This window comes from Schistocerca serialis, chromosome 2 (genome assembly GCF_023864345.2).
Source record: "Schistocerca serialis cubense isolate TAMUIC-IGC-003099 chromosome 2, iqSchSeri2.2, whole genome shotgun sequence".
Lineage (NCBI taxonomy): Eukaryota > Metazoa > Arthropoda > Insecta > Orthoptera > Acrididae > Schistocerca > Schistocerca serialis.
Genome location: NC_064639.1, coordinates 1,051,959,308 through 1,051,983,483, shown reverse-complemented (window position 1 = coordinate 1,051,983,483; position 24,176 = coordinate 1,051,959,308). Strand labels below are relative to the sequence as shown.

General features: G+C 40.3%; 1 pseudogene; it reads left to right on the top strand.

The window, feature by feature from the left end:
- Nucleotides 1-8,652: 8,652 nt before the first annotated feature.
- LOC126458780 (5S ribosomal RNA) lies at nucleotides 8,653-8,770 on the top strand (annotated as a pseudogene).
- Nucleotides 8,771-24,176: the final 15,406 nt, after the last annotated feature.

Genomic DNA, 24,176 nt, shown 5'->3' with positions numbered 1-24,176 from the left:
AGACCGCTACCCTCGCAGGTTCGAATCCTGCCTCGGGCATGGGTGTGTGTGATGTCCTTAGGTTAGTTAGGTTTAAGTAGTTCTAAGTTCTAGGGGACTGATGATCTCAGCAGTTAAGTCCCATAGTGTTCAGAGCCATTTGAACCATTTTTCCATTTCCTACAAAATTAAGATTCCATACTACAAAAGTATAATTATTAGTGGAATTACTGAAAAGAAATCATTGACTGCGAACTTAGAAGTTGTCTTTCTACGTGCAATTATTTTCTTGCTGCGAAAAGGAGGAAAGAAACAAACAAGCCCAAATTTCATGTGAGGCCTTTTGGATGAGAAGGAATTCAAGTGGCTCTGAGCACTATGGGACTTAACATCTGAGGTCATCAGTCCCATAGAACTACTTAAACCTAACCAACCTAAGGACAGCACGATTCGAACCTGCGACCGTAGCGCTCGCGCGGTTCCAGACTGAAGCGCCTAGAACCGCTCGGTGAGAAAGGTTTACTTAGGGCTACTATAACCAGACGTCGCGGTTTTTAGCGGTATCGTGAGCCGTCCCGCCTGTGTCCCAATTTTTCGACACCCTATAAAAAAAAAAAAAAGGTTCAAATTGCCCTGAGCACAATGGGACTTATTAACTGCTGAGGTCATCAGTCCCCTAGAACTTAGAACTACTTAAACCTAACTAACCTAAGGACATCACACACATCCATGCCTTAGGCAGGATTCGAACCTGCGACTGTAGCGGTCTCACGGTTCCAGACTGTAGCACCTAGAACCGCTCGGCCACCGCGGCCGGCACTGATAACAATTCAAAATAAAATGCGTATCGTTTTTTAAAAAAAAGTCGAGAACATCCGAAACGAATTTCGGAAGTTTCGATTGTGATAACCAAGGTTGTATTACTACCACCACGCTGTTGCTTTCTGAAGAGAGTTTTCTCGTCTCCCCCCTTCTCGCTCATTGGCCGACTACACTCGTCGCATTGTAAAATTACCGTAACGAAAACACACAAAACAATAAAGTTGCCACTGTCTTCAAAATAACTGAATCTGGCTTGGATCAACTACTTGAAAGTCAGTTAATACACGGAACTTTATAAAGTTACTGAATTATGTTGATAAAATGCTGCAATAAAAATTCTTGAAGTTGTCGAGTTAAATATTATTATGTGCAGAAAGTGAGCCGCTGGATGATCTCGTTGGACAAATACCAAACTTGAGTAATCTACGTTGAAAAGATGATCAAAAGTCCGAATCCGGGTGTAACAGCAACTGACTAGGGTAAGCAAATATCTCACGTTTATTTGTGCCACACATTTTTTTGAATTTTGAAGTAATTTATTTCCATCTTGAAGTAATCCAGATAACGAGGAAGCAACAGTATGACTGAGCTAAATTAGCAGAGTGTACTCCTTAAAGAATCTTTGCATATTTACAAACTAGATAGGCACAAAGGCCACCTCAAAAGCTCGTGCAAAACTTGCCTAGTACAGTGGTACCCCATGGGCCTTATATACATTTAGCTACAATATCGGTCATTGTTAAAACCAGAAAATCAATTAAATGCAGTGAAATCTGACATATGTCCGAACATAAAAATGACGCAGTATGAATCGCAATATAAAACGTCATTAGGCAGTAAACGAGTCTCGTTACAGAACGGTCTCATTCACAATGAAAACAATCAGATATTTAAAAACTTAACAATACATACTGCATTTCAGTGGATTACATGAAAAATATCGAATTTCTTCCTAGCATTTTTCCTAGCGTAAATAAAAATGTACTTCATTTCGGTAGGAACAGTCTTTCGCGAAACTATCTGGAGGTTCCTTAAAGTAGTTTGTTTACATATTAGGAGTTAGCCTTTGTGTTAATACACAAATTACATTTCACACAGACAGGAAAATGCTTTGCAGTTACGTAGTAATACTCATATTTTAATTTAACTGTGTTTTTAGTACAGATAACATCAGATTTAAAATATGTGTCACACACAATGATCGTAACTGTATTTTAGTAATTTCAAGTAAATAATTAATCAAATGTGCTGAGAACCTGGTGGTAATAAAATTTAAAAAAGCGGAAAAGGTTCTAGCTGCTACATTTCATCGTCAAAAGTACTTCGTTGACTTGTGCTGAATCCTATCGGATTTTTTTTTTTTTTTACGTTATAACACCAGCCTAAAGTTGGTTCATTCGAGTAACAGAATAGTGCTTATGGTTACAATTGTACCATTGTACCAACTTTTTTTATTATAATACATTATAAGGAAATGCTTATCTACTGAGTGAAAATTTACATCGTTATTTCATTTTTCCCGAGTTTGAAATTCTTGTCCCGCCGATTTTTTTTAACTACCAGCCCTTTTGTCCGGATTTTCCTCAACTGTATCTGGCAGCACTTCATAGGAGGGAAACTCAGTTGCCATTTTCGGCACAGAATAACAACGAAACACCTCAAACCATTGCTGTTTATTCACAGAAAGAAATTTCCTTCGATTTGAAACCGTCGTCTTCCTAATGCTGGCCTTTCCTCTTTTTCATCGGAGCGGCATGTTAATCCGGATTTGACAATAGCAGAGCCAGAGGGTGGCCGGATGTCCTTTCTATCACTAACCTTCCCCCCTCCGCCCCCTTTCCCATTCCCCAGGTTCTCTATTTGTCTGTGCCTAGTGTGTCAACGTTTTCGCAATGTTGGCGAGTCACGTAACTGAGGCGGAACACGGGTACTAGCTCGGTATTCACCCAATCGGATGCGGGAAACCGCCTAAAAACCACATACAGGCTCGTCATTAATCAAGCGGATCCGTTCCGTGGCCGACACGCCTCCTCCAATCCCAAAAACGGCCAAAATTAACAGAGAAATGTGGCCTTGCACCTAGAAATCTTCTCGTCATGACTCCTTTTCAGCAGCTAACAACCAAAAACATTGTCAACTTGTACACGAATCGATGTGAAACACAACTATAGAGTAGTTGTACCTGCGTCCTTAACAACAAGTCTTCAACTGAACTCAACAATGAACCAAACGCTACACTAGCGCCAGTAATCCTGGTTGCCCGTCCATGTCTTCAAATTACTTGCAATTCCATTGATGATGATGATGATGATGATGATATTTCTCAGTTCATAGTAAACGAGTTTTGCCATTTGGATAGCGAAATAACTATCAGTGACAGAACTAAAGACGTTATAAAATTCATAATTTCTCTGGCTGCAGCGTCTGCAGTTGCTCTACTGTTGTTAAAGGTATTTCAGATCCGGCTTTGCAACTATTAAAAACAGGAATTTATTGTAGTAAGTATTTCGTTTTATTTATTTAAAATTCCGTCGTTACTCTCTGGAATGAAATATACGTGCAATTCTGGTTTGCTTCTAAAAACAGTTTGTTTTAAAAGTTGCTGATGTGCGACTTTTATTTACAGCATTTTTCCAGTAAGGTGATTATATATTTTGTAACTTTCGTTGTGACATGTTTTTAACAACTGACAAACAATTTAAACTTTTACTTAGCAAAATGAATATTTAAGTTCACCTTGAACTCGGCCTCGTTCATATGTAGCAGGTTTACGATAAGAAACACCTGTAATAAAAGGAAGGTGTTTGGAAAAGTATTGCAACCATCGGCAAATCACGTGAAACAATGTTGTGCAATCGGTGAAACGCATAGCTAGCAGCGCAGGGACGCAAAACCACCGGAGAACACGTCAAGATAGCGTCGCGGCACAACAGAGCAGCCTGGGACGCCGGGCGTAGCGAACGAGAGAAGGAACGACGACGAATGATATTGGAGTGGTGTAGAAATATTGAAATAATTAAAAGTTTTTGAAAGAATTCTGAGAACACAAGATAGGTGGGGCTATCGAATAAGAAATTAGCAAACAAGTTTTATGTTTAAAAAAAGTGTTGAACATAGTGCACATGTGGTGCAATCAATGGTAATATTATATGGTAATTTTTGGTACCGTAAAACAAATTGGAAATAAGGTGGTAATTTCAAAATTCTTACGTGTTCGTATTGATATTAATTTAGTAATAATTTAAACTGGATCTCCTAAAACAACTTAGTTCAGCCACATTTGCACTCAAAACTTTGCAAGTTGTTGGGAGAGACAAATCTGTAAGTTGATGTACTTTCCATATTTTCAATCAGTAGTGTCATACGGAATCACGTTTGCGGTAACAAGTCTTTAAGAAAGAAAATATTGATTGCTCAAAAATAATATGTGATACTCATCCACGATCAACTTACAGACATCTCTTAACGAGTTGGGCATTCGACTACTGCTTCACAGTGTATGGTTATTTAGTCCCTAACGAAATTAGTTGTAAATAATACATAGCAGTTCAGACGGAACAATGATGTATATAATTACAATACCAGAAGAAAAAAATGACATTCATTATTCCACATAAGAATATCTTTAACATAAAAAGAGGTGCACGATGCTGCAACCAAAATTTTTCATCACTTATCCAGTAATATAAAAAGCGTAACAGACAGCGAAGTACATTTTTTTAAAACAAACTGAAAAAGTTTTTCCTTGCTAACTCCTATTTCTTATTGTAATGTGTGAAAATGGGTGAGTAGGTGTTATTAACTCAGATCTGCGAGGAAAAAAATTACACACACTCATAAATGGTTAGCATGTAGCCATACTTAATAATAATAATTTGTGATGTGAATCTAAAATGACTAGTTCCACATTATTGCAATTTATCATGCAAATCATCCATGGAACATGAAACTAACTAGAATACATATCTATTTTTAGTATTTGTGAAACTGAGTTTGAAATACCTTTAAAGAATGGTGGAAAATACTAGTAATACCAAGAAAAACTTTCCTGAAAAAGCGATATTGTTTAACATCGAATACAAGTTTAAGAGTTATTGTTTAGAGTGAGCCCTTCGGAACAAGGAAATAATATAAAGAGGACAGAAGATTTTGAAATATGGTACTACAGGAGAAAGCTGATGATTATAAATTAGCTAGTGCTCATGTTACACGAAAATGTGTCAGAAATACGCTTACAAACTTTGGGAGCGGATTCCTCACGACAAAGCAGGAAACAAACTCCACATAAAAGAACTACGAAAAATACTTCATTTTTGAGTTTTTAATGAAATTTCGCTATCAAAACACTTCGAGGCAAAAGTCAACAACTGAAAACAATTATATTTGTCTTCGCCTACAGATGTTTCACCACAGGTGTGCCAGCGTCAGTCTACACTCTGTCACAGTTACTATAGTAGCAGCCATGCCTATTGCATCTTTAAAAGTAAGAAAATCTGGACCACAACTCGAAGGCTATTTCGAACACTACAATGCTTTACTAAGGTTGGTCACATTCGAGGTGGTATGCCCCTGGTCTTAATCGTATCTTTGAACTGACGTTTAATGTGGACCGTGGACCATAGTGCAACACGGTATTTTACAAAATCATTGCCAGAGATGAAACAATATTAAAAGTTATAGACGCAAAACTACTGGAATTTATACCATTGTGTCTTCCGAGGTAATAAAAAAACGCCCAGTGAGAATGTTGCAATTGTTGTGAAACATTTCTATGGAGAGAGAAATACGTAACTCTTCCTGGAAGGCTGGCTCTGTTAGTCATGCTTATGGGCACAGCAAAAAATCTGGGACGGACAACTATATTTCGTGCCCGCCAATTGAAATTCGCTTTGTTATACGGCCAAGTAATATTTCGACGCAAGTCAGCCTGCTGTGTGTTCGACGCCAGCAACAGTTTGAGACTAATGTGTGAGCTGTAATTCTAGATCACCCTCTGATGGGACCACACGGTCTTCCAGTATGTCTTGCAAAGACTTTATTTAGATCACTGTTCCAAACGTACATGTGGTTTATGCATGATAGGGCAACAGCAAATTTCGTTCACATCGTTCGAGATAAACTGCACGTATACCTAAGCAGATGAGTACATGAAGACGGAACAGTTCCAACACTTGCCCATTTCTCCGTCCACTATCATTTAGCTTACAATGTATGGGGCCCCTGAAGAACTGGTCTATGAAGCAAACATTCGTAATCTAGAAACTCTTCGTCAGCTTATCATGTAAGCATGTGAAGCCATTCGACAAAACTGGGGACGTCTGAAGTAACAATCCATGATCTGACGAGTGCACGGTAATGTAGATGTGAGCGAAGCCAATACTAAGCATTTCTTACGAGTTTCAAACGAGACGCCTTAACAGAGTACCTTTCATTGGTAAAAACAAAAATAGTTTGGTTCTTATGTTTACAGGAATTTCTTTACTTTTTTTGGAGCGAAAAATCCATCCCTAACGTCTGTGAAAGAAAACAAAAAAGATGTGATACTTGCTGTATATTAATGAAAAAGAGTGTTGTGCCAGGAATTATCTCTGATTTTTCGCAGATAATATTATAATACATCACACAGTGTTATAAAAGCTGTTGTGTCAGATGTCGGTGAAGTATGAACTCGGTGTAAAGACTGGTAAATAGCTCCTATATATATATATATATATATATATATATATATATATATATATATATATATATGTGTGTGTGTGTGTGTGTGTTCCACATCTCGTACTAAACCAATGGACCGATTTCTACCAAACGTGGTACACATATCTCTTACTGTCAGACAACAATCGCTGTGGGGGTAACAACCACCTACCTATCGTAGTTCAGGAATATGATGTCATAAACGATTAGATGTGTGAAAGATTGCCACATCATGCATGACGTATACATGTATTACTTCTATTCCACTAACTGTATTCGCAATAATTTTTACAGGCAGTATCCACATATATCGTTAAATGCACCTACAAAGGCATATCATGGTACCACAATAGACCTGGAGATATGACGTCATTAACAATGAGATGCGTGAAAAACTGCCACACCACACATGATGTTTAAATGTAGTGCTTTGTTCTACTACCTGTATTCGCAATAAATTACGAAGGCAGTATCCACATATGCCGCTAAATGCATCTACAGAAGTGTATCATGGCACCACACATAAATCAGGAGATATGACGTCATAAACAGTTAGATGTGTGAAAAACTGCCGCATTGTGAATTAAGCTTACACTTATTACTTCTATTCTGCTAACGGTGCTCGCAATACAATTTGAAGGCAGTATCCACATATGCCGCTGAATGTACCTACAAAATTACATCATTGTATGACACACAGGCCAGGAGATATGGCGCCATAAAAAGAAATCCGTGAAAGACTGCCGCGTCATACGTGAGGTTTCAGTTTATTGCAACTAATTCTATTTGCAACGTATTTCGTTGACAGTACCCACATACATCGCTGAAAGTATCTAAGAAATATATCATTGTACTGTACACAGCACAAGAGACATGACGTCATACACACTGAGACACGCGAAAAAATGCTACGTCATGCATGAAGTTTTAACAAATTAATTCTTTCTACTAACATACTCCTACATTCGAGTCAACTTAAGAAAATTCGCCGGCCGCGGTGGTCTCGCGGTTCTAGGCGCGCAGTCCGGAACCGTGCTACTGCTACGGTCGTAGGTTCGAATCCTGCCTCGGGCATGGATGTGTGTGATGTCCTTAGGTTAGTTAGGTTTAAGTAGTTCTAAGTTCTAGGGGACTAATGACCACAGCAGTTGAGTCCCATAGTGCTCAGAGCCATTTGAACCATTTAAGAAAATTCCTTACATCTGGCAGCGCTTTTGACGGCTTTCAACTGCGAGGCGTAAACAGGTGTTGAAAACGATAGCCGTCTATAGAGCGATGAAGTGGCGTTGCTGTAGAGACGTTTACAAAATCACGTTGTCCACACACGAAGCAGCTATGCCCAGCTTACAGAAGCTGTCTGGGTTGGTTATGTTTCTTAATTCGGATACTGTACTTTCACAATTGTATATTATGCATATTTATTTGTACGACTTTTCATAATTTCGAAGGTGTTTTCACGAACACATGGAAATGAATTTTTTTCTATACTTCATTAGAAACACAGTTCATCTTTTGTTTTCGTTTCTAGCAGAAAATTGGAAAAATGAATATCCAGACAATGCAGGGTTTGCCAGATAGACAAATACAGTACATTTGTTTCCTTTAGAAAACTTAAAAAATATATTAGCTCTTGATCATACAACAAATAAGTGGCAAATGAGGTCACTTATATCATGTGAGTGATAGGGAGTGATACTGCATTGGGAAATGGGGCGGAATGAGCTTATAGATTCAGTTGTAACTAAGTAAACTGGGAATCTGACGTTTTATCTACGAAGATATTCGTAATGAAACACTTGCGAAGCACAAAAATGTAGGATTCGTATCAGCTCTGATTAACAGCGAATGATGGGCTTATAAAATGCAGGGCAATGCGAATGGCCACCGACTGATTATGCCTGGCGAGAGAGTGTAACGGAAATATTGAGAAATTTCAGTTGGCAGTCTCCCTAAGGTACAATGACTAATCTTGTGACGAATTATTTAGAAAATTTCGAGAATGCGTTTTTACTGCGGAACCTGGGAATGTTGTTCAGCAGAGTATGTAACAGCTCGCATAAAGACGTGAAGGTGAAATCGACTTTGATTTCAGTGTTGTATACAGCGTGTCCAAAATTAAAGTTCCAATTTTAAAACGCTGGAGAAAGAGTACCATCCAGCGGCCTCGCCGCAGTGGTAACACCGGTTCCCGTCAGATCACCGAAGTTAAGCGCTGTCGGGCTGGGCAAGCACTTGGATGGGTGACCATCCGGTCTGCCGAGCGCTGTTGGCGAGCGAGGTGCATTCAACCCTTGTGAGGCAAAGTGAGGAGTTACTTGATTGAGAAGTAGCGGCTCCGGTCTCGGAAACTGACATACGGCCGGGAGGGCGGCGTGCTGACCACAATACCCTCCATGTTCGCATCCAGTGATGCCTATGGGCTGAGGACGACACGGCGGCTGGTCAGTACCGTTGGACTTCCATGGCCTGTTCGGGAGGAGTTTAGTTTTTTTTTTTTAGTAGAGAGAGTACCACCGCTCATAATGACGTCAGACTTGAGCAGCGTATTATTGATGCAAGGTGAAACGTCACAGAAAAAAAAAATAACGAAAACTCTGGCAATACATGGGCGCTGTAAGCGTCTTGATGTTAATGGAAGAAGGCTACAGATGATAGATGAATAGCAATAAGACGGCTATGGTTGCACATAACGCCATCCGTACTGTTCAATGTGCTTCACTGCACAAGTTCGGCAGCCAACAGGTGTGGCACTGTTAGTTAGGTAAGCCACCCACAACGGCAACGTCGCACCACATCGGATGGGAAAAATAAGTTTGTAATTGTCCCGAGACCAAAAACAGCATAAAAAGCAAAGAACATCGGTTTTTAATTGTCTTGGGACCAAAAACCGCATGAAAAGCAAAATGACATCGATTACTAACTGTCGTGAGACTAATGCAAGACATGTTTCATGTGCTGTTCCACCGTTTTCTGCCACAATTTGGAATCGGGGAAAAAGTATGTTTCACTACGGATCGCGGTGTCTCGGGAGTCACGTTCAGAATGCGTTGCGCAATGCGTGCCGTCAATTCAGCTACGTTCGTAACTGGAGCACATAGCGTTTACCAGTGACGGTGCAGGTAACAGGACTCGCAGAGCTCATCTCCTCGAAAAAATGCGAGTACGGCCCTAAGTTACTACAATGACAATATATACCACAGTATATAAGAACATTTGGACGACTCTCTTAACTGTTCTGGGTGTAGTATTTTTCATATTATGTTCCACAATTCATTTCTGTCTCTACAGTTACATGCTTTAGGAAATCTGTAGATACTAGGTGACTTCCAGATCGGCTGTCTACATCCTCTTCGACTTTCACTTGCGAGGGAGGCTACCTGAAATATTTCGTGTAACTTCGCCACTTCCTGATAGTCACTTGAATGTTCCCGGCCGGCCGAAGTGGCCGTGCGGTTAAAGGCGCTGCAGTCTGGAACCGCAAGACCGCTACGGTCGCAGGTTCGAATCCTGCCTCGGGCATGGATGTTTGTGATGTCCTTAGGTCAGTTAGGTTTAACTAGTTCTAAGTTCTAGGGGACTAATGACCTCAGCAGTTGAGTCCCATAGTGCTCAGAGCCATTTCAACCATTTGAATGTTCCCACGCTCCTGATACATTACTCGCGATTAGGTTCAAATGGCTCTGAGCACTATGGGACTTAACATCTGTGGTCATCAGTCCCCTAAAACTTAGAACTACTTAAACCTATCTAACCTAAGGGCATCACACACATCCATGTCCTAGGCAGGATTCGAATCTGCGACCGTAGCAGTCGCGCGGTTCCGGACTGAGCGCTTAGAACCGCTAGACACTCGCGATTAGGCTCCTGTGGTGCAATGCGTGTGCTGGGCGGTCACTTTGACCACTTCATGCGCCAAGACTCATCCTGGGTCTGTCTGGTGACGGAGCTATCTGGCCTTATGGTTACGTCATAATGCGCCAGGTTCCGTGGCACCTTCTCGGCTACTCCACTTTCTTGTGCAAGGTCACAGTCGGAGTACTTTGGCCGGCGTTGCTCTCTCTTACACCAATCACTCTGAGTGATGTAAAATACAGGAGGGAGATAGCAGTGACGCAAGGTTATATCCGACCAGTGACTGTCTTGTATATAGTAACGATCCGTTACTGAAACAGGTACGTTATTCAAAAATATGTCTGCTTATAGGTGACTCAAATGTCATTGCAAAATATGAGGAAAGTAGTGGAATGATATAGCAAATACAGCAGGAGGTGGCATCAGCCCTTGCTTCTGCAAAGCACATTGTCACTGCGCTAAGCACATTGTTACTCATCTCAATCAAAACACTTTGCTGTTACAGTATGATTCAAAGCCAACGTGTCGTGTTCCCGGAAGTATAGGTGGAAATGTATCTTGGAACTACAATATTCAAGATCTTCAGCAGTATCTGGACACTGTCTTGTAGGGTCTGTCCCATTTCTAGTTTTCATCGTAATATTTTTAATCGATATAATAGACAGTGTTCTTTTTCTAAGAAAAATTTTAGGTGTGCTCTCACACTAGGTATAAGGCAGCGACAGTTACTAAAGTTTTCACTAGCTGATTATTTATCTCACTATAAAACTACATTATAATTAAAATTACCTAGCATTATAACAGTTTCTAAACTGCCATCAGCTCATGGTTGCTGTCGTCTTCATGCCCTCTAACTTTACTGTTGATATCAGTAGCAAGATGTGTGCCTTTCATAAACCAAGAGCTTGCATAACCCATAGGTTCTTGTGCAACGTAGTTAATAATGTTATACACACATTTCCAGAAAGTAAAATGAGGCCCATGTCAACTCCGTTAGGTTCTTGCTGGCCAGTTACGGCCTCAAAAACATTGAAACTTTGTTTCTTTTTCGCGACTGTGAAAGCAGTGTTAAATATATTTACCATCACAACTTGTCCATTTAGAAACGCTCTCCTGCAAGCATTTTCCGAAGTCTTCTCTTTCACACAAAGTAGTATTTGGACAGCAGCTTAGTGAGTGAAACTTTCTTTATGTTTAAATGTATTTCTCTGCAAAGAAGTCATCTTTTACTTTCTAGAATCATCTGGGTATGGCACAGATACATTAGCCCAAGGGTATGGAATGTTCTTACTTTGTTTAGTTCTTTCTATGCCCAAATGTCCTATGTCTTTGAAGTTTTTGCAACCACGTTTTTCGTTTGACACGGTCAACCAGTTATTTTTCTTATAAAATGTGGTTTCTTGATCCAGAGCCCAAAATGCCAGAATATCGTTTGACTTGCTATGGTACAAACGTTAATTTACTGTATTTTCACAAGTGCATTCAGTGTACAGGTTTACATTTTCACATTTACTATCCACCAACAGCATCGAAATTCCTGACTTTTCCCTCGCGCAAGAGTTATTGCCAAGTTTTAGCTTTTTCGATGTAGGAGAGCAAGTAAAATAGTTTTGTTATTTTGCTGTCGATTTTACCTTAACCTCTAAGCTAACTACCGAGCGAGGTGGCGCAGTGGTTAGACACTGGACTCGCATTCGGGAGGACGGCGGTTCAATCCCGCGTCCGGCCATCCCGATTTAGGTTTTCCGTGATTTCCCTAAATCGCTCCAGGCAAATGCCGGGATGGTTCCTTTCAAAGGGCACGGCCGACTTCCTTCCCCGTCCTTCCCTAATCCGATGAGACCGATGACGTCGCTGTCTGGTCTCCTTCCCCGAAACAACCAACCAACCATCTAAGCTAACTTGCAGGAGACGCTGTACAAGCACGCATACAACCAACAAGAAGGGCACAGTAAGTGAAGAACCTAGTAAGTCGTGTCCCGTGTTTCGGTTCACTCACAGAAAAAGAAAGTAAACTCGCTGATCGGCTGCCAGCGTTTCAGTTGTTGAGAACGGTTGCCTGCTGCTTCGAAACGTTCGAAAACAGTTAAACGTATCGCTTGCCCCACCACAGACTCCACTGACATCTTTCATATTGCGATTAGCAACATGAAAAAATGAAATAAATCCGGCTTATGTCCGAGAAATAAATAGTTAGCAAACGTTTAAGTTCCCCAACATCGTAAAGAAGTTACTTTCCGGACAAAAATGTTTAGTGGCACACGTCCCCCAGAGATTCTCCAGAAAAAGAACACAGAGTAGATAGCAGCATGAATATTCTCATCCCGTCCCAAGATATCGTTAATTTTAATGGATTCAAAATTTTATAATTCCTATCGTTAATACTGATTACTCTGCAGCTGCTTAAAGCATTTATCTCTGAACTAGTCCTGCAACATATTTTCTCTGATCTGCTAACCGTACTGCTATGTACCTGCTGCTATATTTGTGGTATTCTTCCAGCAAAATGATGCTGCACTTATTACTACTATTTATTGTCAAGAGACATTTTCAAAATTAAGCAAACATGTTCCTTAGTTGAAAGAATCAAGAACTGCCATTCGCCCATGTATTGACAGCTCAATCCTGAACTTTACGCTAAACTTTAGGCTACGAACGGGATACGATAGTGCGAAATGAGAGCAGAGCTTCGACCATAGATACTAGTAGACTGGCCTTGCTGTGCAGAAGCTATAGGGGCTAGTGTGGCTCCAACATAAACCACGTGACTGTTGGTAAAACGTGGCGGGATTTCAAATCAGTGGTCTGCCATCCTATGTTTGTATCGGATTTTCCCCATATTTCTCAATTGACTGCCAAACGCTTCCAACAAAAATTACTTTTTTATTTGTGAAAAATTATGCCAGAACTACATTTGACCTCGATTTGTTCACAGTACCATTTATAAAATTTAACAAACACATCGAACGCCGCTCTGGTGGGCAGCGGGACGAAATTACTATAAACTATCAATTAAAGTAAAATGTCGTTAAAATTCTTTTAAACAGTAAGAGTGGGATCGTGTCAAAACTTTAAACATTGGATTCGCTACGTTTGGAGCTCTGATCACTTATAAAAGAAAATGGAATATGGGAATTATGTCAACTATAGGTGTCAAAATTGTTGACTTTAGGAGCAGGTCCATTTTAGAGTATCAATTTTAGGTGCACTTCAAAGGTTCAGTTCCCATTATTTTTACAAAAGTTTAAACAATCAGTTCGAAATGATATTTTAGATGAAAGGTGAGACTTTGAATTTTCAGAAAATAATTTTGGAGCCTAGGTTTAAAAATGACAGACACTGTAAATACAAATTATAGATATACTTTGTAAATAATAACTAACGTATTGAAACACTTCCCCGCGAAGTGCTTCGAGCAAAGGCGCGTATGTGCAAATGGCTTAAAGTTTTTCAGTTTCAGGGCCTGTATCCAAAGCTGCCTTCGGTTTTCATCCTTAGGGAACCCATGAGTAGGAACGAGAAACGATTATACTTATTTCTGTAACCGAATTATCACAGGTACTTTCCAAAATGTAATATGAGTCTGACTTTACAGGCATCACTTTCAACACTTTAATTTACGTGATACTCTATTTCAAGTGTAAAAAACATATAAAAGTCACTTCAGCAGATTTCAATAAACGCATCTGCACTATCATAGAAACACTTACACGTGAAATGTAATGCCATTTCCCCGACAAAACGCTGAGTACAGCCATAAGCGCAACACGAAACAACCATGTTTTGCCAACATTCACGTGACTTCAGCCCAGATGTTGGAGCCACGAAAACGACGTCAGGGCTAGTCTATTATATTTATGGTCGAAGGAGCAGAGTATTTTATTAAACAATTGAATACACTCTTAGGCGATAATTTAAAGATCGCTATTTTAATCCTGGTAAAGAAATCTAGCAGCGTAGCCATTCAGCTACCTTATTTTAAATCACATTCGAAATCGATGGTCCCTCGCGATCACATGGGTAATATTTGCTGTTTCGTTCCTCGATGTCGATTTGTAGCAATCGGAGCCAATGACGGACGAGCTTCTTCATGAATTAACCATGCGTGCGTTCGACAGTCAACGTTGCTATGTCCGACTGACTGCGATCGACACTGACAGACGATATAACCCTCGTACCTTCTCTCTTACTATAAACTCTAGCACTACAGCTTTCAGTGTTGACGTTTTTAAGTAAAACCACCATAATACGCTAAATAATTAATGTTCTGCTACTACACTTGTGTGTAAAAGCTGTAAGGACGAAAGCGACTTTAGAATGGTGTTTTACTACCAAGTAATATATACAGCGTGAGTCACTAACTATTTCCACCAAGAATAATTCCGAAAGTATGATAGGAGCTGAAAAGTTTGTGGGACAAAAGTTGCATGGGACAACGGGGGCCAAATATGGCGTTGGTTATTTCTAGCTAGGTGGGGTCGCGCCAGAGGTATGAAAGTCAACTTTGTTTTTTTTTTTTTTAAATGGGATACTATAATTTAGTACTTTTTTCTGATAGCGGCTATCGAGACGAATCGAATGGTGTGTAAGGTCTTTGAAGGTCAACGTAGGTCAAAAAGGTGGCATGAACGTCCATGTACAGAATGTGTTCGAAATGAAGACCATTGGTATCAATGCAATGCTGCAATCTTCTTATCATAGATTGAGTGGTATTCCTTATCACATCGGCACTTATCAAAGCACATGCTACCACAATTCTCTCTCACATATCTTCAGGTGTAGTTGGAACGTCTTTATAAACAATGTATTTTCCGAATCCCCACCAGAAAAAATCCAGAGGCGTCAAGCCTGGCGAACGAGCCGGCCACGACACATCTCCTCCGCGTCCAATCCAATCATTTGGGAACTGCCTCTGCAACTCATTTCTAGCCATCAGCGAAAAATGTGCCGGATACGCATCGTGTTGATACCACATTCTGTTCCTTGTTCCTAAAGGTAATTGTTCCAATAACAGACCTAATGTTTCTTGCAGGAATGTGGTGTACTTCCTACCTTCTTCTTCTTCTTCTTCTTCTTCTTCTGCTTTTACGGCCTCATTGGACCACTTCAGTCAGTCATTTCTGGTCCTCTTCTTTGGTATTTTCCCCTTCCGAGTGGCCCAGTATCTCTTCATTCGTTCCGATGCTTTTCGTCGTTCCTTATCTGTAAATACCCTTTTCATTGTATGTCGTTTGTCAATTTTTGGTTTAAATCTTATTTCTGTGTCCTCAACTTCTTTAAATTTGGCGTTTTGTTCTGCAAATCATCCAGAGTTATTTCCAGTTCTTCCATATCCTCTCTTATTTCCTTAAGCCATCCTCGTTGTTGTTTCAAATTCCAGAGTTTCTCAATAATTTTCCTTGATAATCTGGTTTCTGGTGTCCTCAGAATGTGACCACAAAAAGAGATCCTTTTCTTTCGTATAGTATCAGTGATGGGCTCCAGTTCTCTGTACACCACTTCATTTGGAACTATCCGCCATTGCCCAGCTTTTTGATATTTCTTATTTATGCATGTTCTAGCAATTCTTCTCTCTACTTTTAAAATTTTGTCAATTCTGTTTTTCTGGGTGACTTTAAAAAGAGTTTCACTTCCGTATGTAACCTATGGTTGAACCACCGTCTTGTAATGTTTTAATTTTGTTTTAATTGATAGACATTTTTTATTGTACGTAGACCATGTTAGTTTTTGAGCTTTTATCATTTTATTAGTTCTTGCTCGCCATGCAGGTTTCTCGTCCAATTTATGTGTTATAATTTCACCCAGGTATTTAAATTGTTTCACTATTTTAATTTCCCTATTGTTCACTGTGATGTGATCTATTATAAGTGGATCCGTTACCATTATTTCAGTCTTTTCAAATGATATCTGGAGTCCTAATTTTTGTGCTATATTTTGTAAGCTTGTTATTTGTTTCGTGGCTTCCTGAATATTAGTAGCTAGTAATGCTAGGTCATCAGCAAATCCCAAGCAATTTAGGTTTATTTTATCTTTCTTAGTTCCAATTTTAATATTCATAGGATTTTCCTTGTACCATTCTCTCATTACATATTCAAGAGCACAATTGAATAGCAATGGTGATAAACAATCTCCCTGTCTCAACCCTGTTTTAATCGTAAATGGTTCAGATATTTCTCCTCTAAATTTTACTTTGGATTTGGTGTTTGTTAAGGTTAACTGTATCATTTTTATTAATTTAGGATGAAGTCCAAAATTCCTTAATATTTTCATCATTGAAGATCTATGGATGCAATCATACGCCTTTTTGAAATCTACAAAGGTTATGACTAGTTGTTTTTGCATTCTTTTGTAGACATCCATAACTAACTTCAAGGTGATTATCTGTTCTGGGCAACTTCTCCAGGATCTAAATCCTCCTTGATATTCTCCCAGTTCCAGTTCTAATTGATCTCTACAGCGGTTGTATAGTATTCTTGACATGATCATATACGTGCAGTCCAAAAGGGAAATTCCTCTATAGTTGTCTGGATTTGATTTTTCTCCTTTCTTATGTAATGGATGTATTATAGCAGTAGTCCAATTTTCTGGTAATTTCTCTTCATTCCAGATTTTTACTATGCATTGGTGTAATGCTATCTTTACTGGTTCTGCTGCATATTTCCAAAGTTCAGCAAACGTTTGATCTTCTCCACTTGCTTTGTAGTTTTTGAGTTCTTTCAAAGCTCTGTAGACCTCATTAATTGTAGGTGGATTTATATTTTCTGCTGGTGTTTTAATTGGGGTTTCTGTGTTTATCTGAAGAAGTTCTGGGGGATCTTCACAATTTAGTAACTTGTTAAATGTTTCTGCTAGAATTTCTGTATTTTTACTATTGCTATGGGCTAGGTTATTATCTTTATCTTTTAACATTAATGTTGGAGGATCATATCTTTGTAATTGTCTGCCAAATATTTTGTAATAGTCTCTTGAGTTTGTTTTTTCACTATTTGTTTCTATCATTAGAAGTATATCTTTTTGGTACTGACGTTTAACTCTCATTATTTTTTGTGTTGTCTTCCTTTGTTTTGTGAGTTCCAAATATGATTTTTCTGTTTTTTCATTTTGATGCCTTAACCAGGCTTGGTGTCGATCCAACATTGCTTCATCACATTCATCGTTCCACCACTGGTGTTTTTTCCTTCGATTTATAGGGGCAACTTGTTCAGCTATTTGTTTCAATTTGGGAATTATTTCTTCCAGATCATCTGTTATTTTTATATCCCTGGTTTGTGCTTCATAATCCTCATTTTGTATCAGTTTATGAGGGTCATAGGTTCTCTTCTTCTTCTGGTGGGATTTTTTCTTTGCTAATGGGGTTAATTTAATTTTAATTTTTATCATGTAATGATCTGATCCGGTACCTGTCCCTCTCAGTACTTCCTACCATTAAGATTTTCTTACATGAAACAGGGGCCTATAATTCTGTCCTCCAGAATCTCACACCATACATTCACCGACTACAGTTTTTGGTGCGCAGCTTGCCGCAACCAACATGGGTTTTCAGTCGCCCAATGATCCATGTTATGCAAATTAAAATTTCCATGGTTCGTGAATGTAGCCTCGTCAGTAAATAAAATAAAATTAATAAATGTGTCATCCCTCTGAAATGCGACGCATACAATCCGTACCAGTTAATTCTTGGTGGATACTGATATGGTAAAGATGATATTTATGACAATGCAGAACACGAACAACACTACTCTGGCTCATGCCAGATTCCCTTGAGATTTGACGCGAACTAACACAAGGATCTCGAAGAACAGTGGCACGAGTATCAATTTCGGTTTCCTCGTTAGTAACTCTCCTTTGCCGGATATGCTTCCGATGCGTTAAAGATCCAGTTGTTCTCAATTTATCATACACATATTTAAATGTACGACCTGTAGGGTGAGTACGATTAGTGCACCGCAAGTGCTCGCTGTTTGATACAAACACACTGTCGTTTCCTGTTCCTTCGCCTGCCTCGTGTTGCGAGGTCAGCCTCATCAGGCGCTATTTATCTACCTCGTCCTTATGCTTTGCGGAGCAGTGTATTATCCAGATCGTATCCACCATAAAATATTTTAATGTCAGCTAAACGATCACATTAATGTCGAAACTAGTAGCAGAATAAAAAAAATTAGCAGCTTATGGTGATTTTACATAAAACTGTCTTGTCTCCGCATTTCCCGTGTTAGTGGACGCGCGGTCGTAATGGTCTTTCAAGATCGGTATAACATTCGGAAGTCTGTCGTACATGTATTCTGTTACTCTTTTCTAGTGACTGGGTGAGATAGCGCAGTGGCTAGCACACTGCACTAGCATTTGGGAGGACGACGGTTCAAATCCGCATCCGGCCATCCAGATTTAGGTTTTCCGTGATTTCCCTAAATCGTTTAAGGCAGATGTCGGGATGATTGCTCTGAAAGGGCGCGGCTTATTCCCTTCCTCATCCTTCCCTGACCCGTGCTCCGTCGCAAATAATCTCACTGTCGATGAAACATTGGTTCAAATCAAATGGCTCTGAGCACTATGGGACTCAACTACTGTGGTCATCAGTCCCCTAGAACTTAGAACTACTTAAACCTAACTAACCTAAGGACATCACATACACCCATGCCCGAGGCAGGATTCGAACCTGCGAACAGCGCGGCTCCGGACTGGAGCGCCTAGAACCGCACGGCCACCGCGGCCGGCTGATGAAACATTACAATTCCGTATTCTATTCTGCTTTATTACCTTGGTGTGCTGGCAACAGCTGATGAAGACTTCCGTTGTGATGACATCCTTCAAAATGAGCGTTTGATTGACGTCCTCTGGCACGCCCTTCCTCTGTAAGACACTTTCTCGTTTTCCTTGATATTTGGGTTCACTGTGGCGCAGTTCCAAAACACTCAGTATGCACGACTAGTTCTACTTGTTGGGTTTTTGGGGAAGGAGACCAGACAGCGAGTTTATCGGTCTCATCGGATTAGGGAAGGAAGTCGGCCGTGCCCTTTCAGAGGAACCATCCCGGCATTGGCCTGGAGTGATTTAGGGAAATCACGGAAAACCTAAATCAGGATGGCCGGACGCGGGACTGAACCGTCGTCCTCCCGAATGCGAGTCCATTGTCTAACCACTGCGCCACCTCGCTCGGTGACCAGTTCTACTCCCTATGGCGTTGGGCGCTGTTCTTCAGTATCTCGTTAAGGGGTATGTTGTTGGCTGTCGGCGAAATTTCTTAATTTCCTCTTGATTTTTCTTCCATCTCTTCAATTTTATCTCGGTGTTCTCATAGCACTGATGGTCGGTACCATCAAAGTAAAGGTAGACGATGGCAAAATATGTGGTATCGAGTATCGGTACCATTCCTATGGCGTATCAAGTTGGCAATGGAATGGCAAGTTTCCTTCTGTCGCCGATAGCGGTCGTGCGGTATCTGGCGGAACCAATGGTGCGCGTCCGCTGGGCCACACCTCCAGCAGGCCTGTAACTAGAGCGCCCTCTGGTGCTGCAGTATAGGATGGCCAGCAGCAGCGGTACTCACAAGGGGAGGCCGCCAATTGTGAGATTCAGATTCGATTCATACTGCGCATAATAAAAGCTCATGGCCAGAGGTGTAATGTGGCAAAACACCAAGATGCACTTCTCAGCCGTTGTCGAGAAAATCGACAGTTAAAAGAAACCGTTGCGATGAAATACTCTCTACGATTAGTAATCTTCTACAACGTCGTGGCGCAGTGGTGAGCGCTCGGGTTTGTAATCCGAAGGTCGCCGGATCGAGTCTCACGTCATGCAATTTTTTTTATTATTATTTTTTGTAATTAATATTATATATATATATATATATATATATATATATATATATATATATATATATATATATATATATATATATAAACTATTAATGAATTGCTTATGCATGTTGGTGAAGGCGGATCCCTCCCCCAATTGTACCGCCTCCAGTTTTACGTTTTTTTAACAGGGTGTACCAAAGCTCTCCCGTCCGCACTGATTTTCGACGATGTTATAAGTTGCGCTAGGGACCGCATCTACCTTATTTCGAAGTTAGCAGGCAACTACGCTGTTATGCGGCGGCTCGTTTCGGCCCATTCAACATCTGTCCTTCAAGTCTAACGAGCGAGTAACGGAGTTTATATTTCATACCCGCCACGGCAAATTTGTGTTCGAGTGGTCTCTATTCGAATTCGAACGTTTGAATTACGCTATACGTATTCGTTTCGGAATATCGTCTCTACGTCTTCCGTTAACTATACGTGGTTAACATTATGAAGACAATTAATAACATTTGTGAAATACAACTTTGGTTGCGGAAAACATAATGATGTTCGAAGTCGCCAGTTTTTCCACGACAAACGACTTTCCACAACTTATTATATGCATAATTGTTGCAACTGATTGCCGGGAATTATATATATATATATATATTATATATTTGAATTACAAAAAACAAATACTAATATATATATATATATATATATATATATATATATATATATATATATATATATATGAATTACAAAAAACAAATACTAAAAAAAAAAAAGGTTGCAGGGCGCGAGATTCGATCCGGCGACCTTCGGATTACAAACCCGAGCGCTTACCGCTGCACCACGACGCTGTAGAAAATTACTAATCGTAGAGAGTATTTCGCCGCAACGGTTTCTTTTAACTGTCGATTTTCTCGACAACGGCTGAGAAGTGCATCTTGGTGCTTTGCCACATTACGCCTCTGGCCATGAGCTTTTATTATGCGCAGTATGAATCGAATATGAATTTCACAACTGGCGGCCTCCCCTTGTCAGTCACTCGCGCTTGGAGCCACTTCATCACAGGATGCCACGCAGACGCCGCCTAGTCGCGACTCCGTCTTCATCGTCTGTGCTTTAGCCCAGAGACTTTTCCTTGAGGGCATTGTGATAGCTGGATTGTATTTCTTGTTGCGTCACTTCCAATGAGTCTTCGCCTGTTTAGAGAAATACAAGTTCAGTAAATCTTCTCTTTGTTTTGTTATCTTGTCCGGCAATGGTTTCTGCTCCTGTCCAGCATTCTATAGCGCCAGTTGTCTCACCGCTCTGTAGCCCACCTCATTCTTACCATAGAATATGAAGTCGTACACAACAAAATACATCATGTCAACCTATGTACTGTATCTAGTGACACAGTGTAACCTCTCCAGTTATTTCGTCTTGCCAGCGTCTTCTGAAAACACAGCTGTACGCATCGGCACCTTCATGATGCAGATTGTAGGAGGAATGTACTGTTTGTGTTCATGTTCGTGCTCGTAAGAGCGACACCTTTCGCTTCTCCACCAAACTGACACGTAGAATCCGGAATCAGGTATCATTTACAATAGCACAGTCATCAACCAGAACTGACGCTCCCCACTGGAAGCACTTTTACTGAGTACGGACGAAAGTGCAGGCAGAGTTTGGTGTGACACACCTCTCTTCTATGTGATCACGTGCATACATACAACGAACACCATATTTCATGTACAATTATACACTGCTCGCCAAAATTTCAGGATGAGCTAGATAAAGTAACACAGCATATATATACCAGGTAGAAATGAATGAAACTGCTGAACTGCTTCCAGTTGTGCACAGAAATCTGGACGTCACATAGCCACTCGAGGCAGGAGAAGGAACGGGAAAAGACGGTCTGTGTCACTTAGTGACTTTCTGCGGTGCACTGTGGCGGTGTTCTTCATTTCAGTATGGCCCAGAGACAACATTTGGATAACTCCACAGAATATATGTTTCTGTAGTTTGTAAACAGTGACACGAAAATTTACTTACTGAGGCCTTCACAGTGAAGATAATGACGACACCAGAAAAATGATACACGGTGAAACAAAACAACTGCATTAAACTACATAACATCCAGGAAATCCACAGGATGAGGTAACAAGAAGATAACGACAAACCCACTGATGATGCTGAAACTTCAGCAAAACTTGTCTGAAGAATAAAAAAAAACTGTGTTTTTTAAGGTCGACCCGCTCCAAAAACAAATTTATCACGATATAGTTAACCATGTCACTTTAATTACTTTCAATACTGATAGACATGAGAATGTGCGACAATAATGAATAAGCAAAACACATAGAGACAAGCTAAAAGCAAGGCAAGATAGCAATCTGACTTTCAAAAATCCCTACAAAAGAAAGGCCCTGACTAACAATAACCTATACCTTTCATGAATCACTTACCTCACAAAAATCTTCGTTACTCGAACTACTGCAAAACAGCGAGCACCAATACTACCAGCTAAATAAAAGATTCTAACTACTGAAGGCACTAACTACTGATAGGCATAGCCAGCAAATGAAAGATTTTGATAGAGAACAAATAATGTATTTACCTTAATAATTATATATATATATATATATATATATATATATATATATATATCAGTTCATGATATCCAATATTACAAATTTACTCTCTCTGATGGACACACGTCCAGATCATCCGCTCTCAAAACTGTGCCATCTCTCTCCCCACATCCACCACTGCTGGCGGCTCACCTCCAACTGCCCAACGCTACGCGCTGTTAACAGCCAACTGCCCAACACTACAATAGCAAATTCCAACAATGCAAACCAGCCACAGACTACACACAGCACAGTCAGTGATTTTCATATAGAGCGCTACGTGGCGTTAGCAACATAGAAACCTAAACAGCCTACTTACAAATTCAATGATATTAGTTGGTTCAAATGGCTCTGAGCACTATGGGACTTAACTTCTGAGGTCATCAGTCCCGTAGAACTTAGAACTACTTAAACCTAACTAACCTAAGGACATCACACACATCCATGCCCGAGGCAGGATTCGAACCTGCGTCTGTAGCGGTCGCGCGGTTCCAGAGTGTAGCGCCTAGAACCGCTCGGCCACTCTGGCCGGCAATGATATTAGTACAAAGTATGTAGGGATCACTGGTGTTTTACAGTCGACAAATATTTTATTAATTGTTATTTCACTTCGTGCGTACATGACGCTTTCATAACGACATTAATGATGTTAGTAAAAAAAAAAAACAGGGGGAAATGCCATTAAATTTGGCTGTGACGCAGTAGTAGTTACTTCTCAAATCATAATACGTAAAAAGTTATTAAATATATCTTACAGAGAAATTTTCGCCTTTCGTTGCTCTGGCGGCAACGATAGCAGTGCGGTCGAAAGTTATGTCACAGTACAAGTTGAACTGCATCCCTCACCAAAGAGTGTTCCTATTGATAAATACATAGAATGTTCTAGCGGATGCCAATATTCCATAAATCAGTAAAGCCCCAGAGCCTTCCAGAACTCGCAAGTCTTGAATGATAAACAACTACAGGTGATGTTTCAGAACCGGTGGCCGGCAAGACACCTGACAGCGATATAGGCACTATACCACGACGGACGCCGTCAAGCATACGACGATTTACTGAGGTGGCAAAAGTCATGAATACCTCCTAATATCGTGTCGAACCTCCTTTTATCTGGCATAGTGCAGTAATTCGACGTGGCATGGAGTCGCCTACCGAAACAATGAGCGTTGCTGTCTCTATGGTCGCCCATGAGTGTGAAAGTGTTGCCGGTGCAGGATTTTGTGCATGAACTGACCTCACGATTGTGTCCCATAAATGTTTGATGCGATTCATGTCGGGCGATCTGGGTGACGAAATTGTTCGCTCGAAATGTCCAGAATGATCTTCAAACTAGAATGAGGATTTCACTCTGCAGCGGAGTGTGCGCTGATATGAAACTTCCTGGCAGATTAAAACTGTGTGCTCGACCGAGACTCGAACTCGGGAC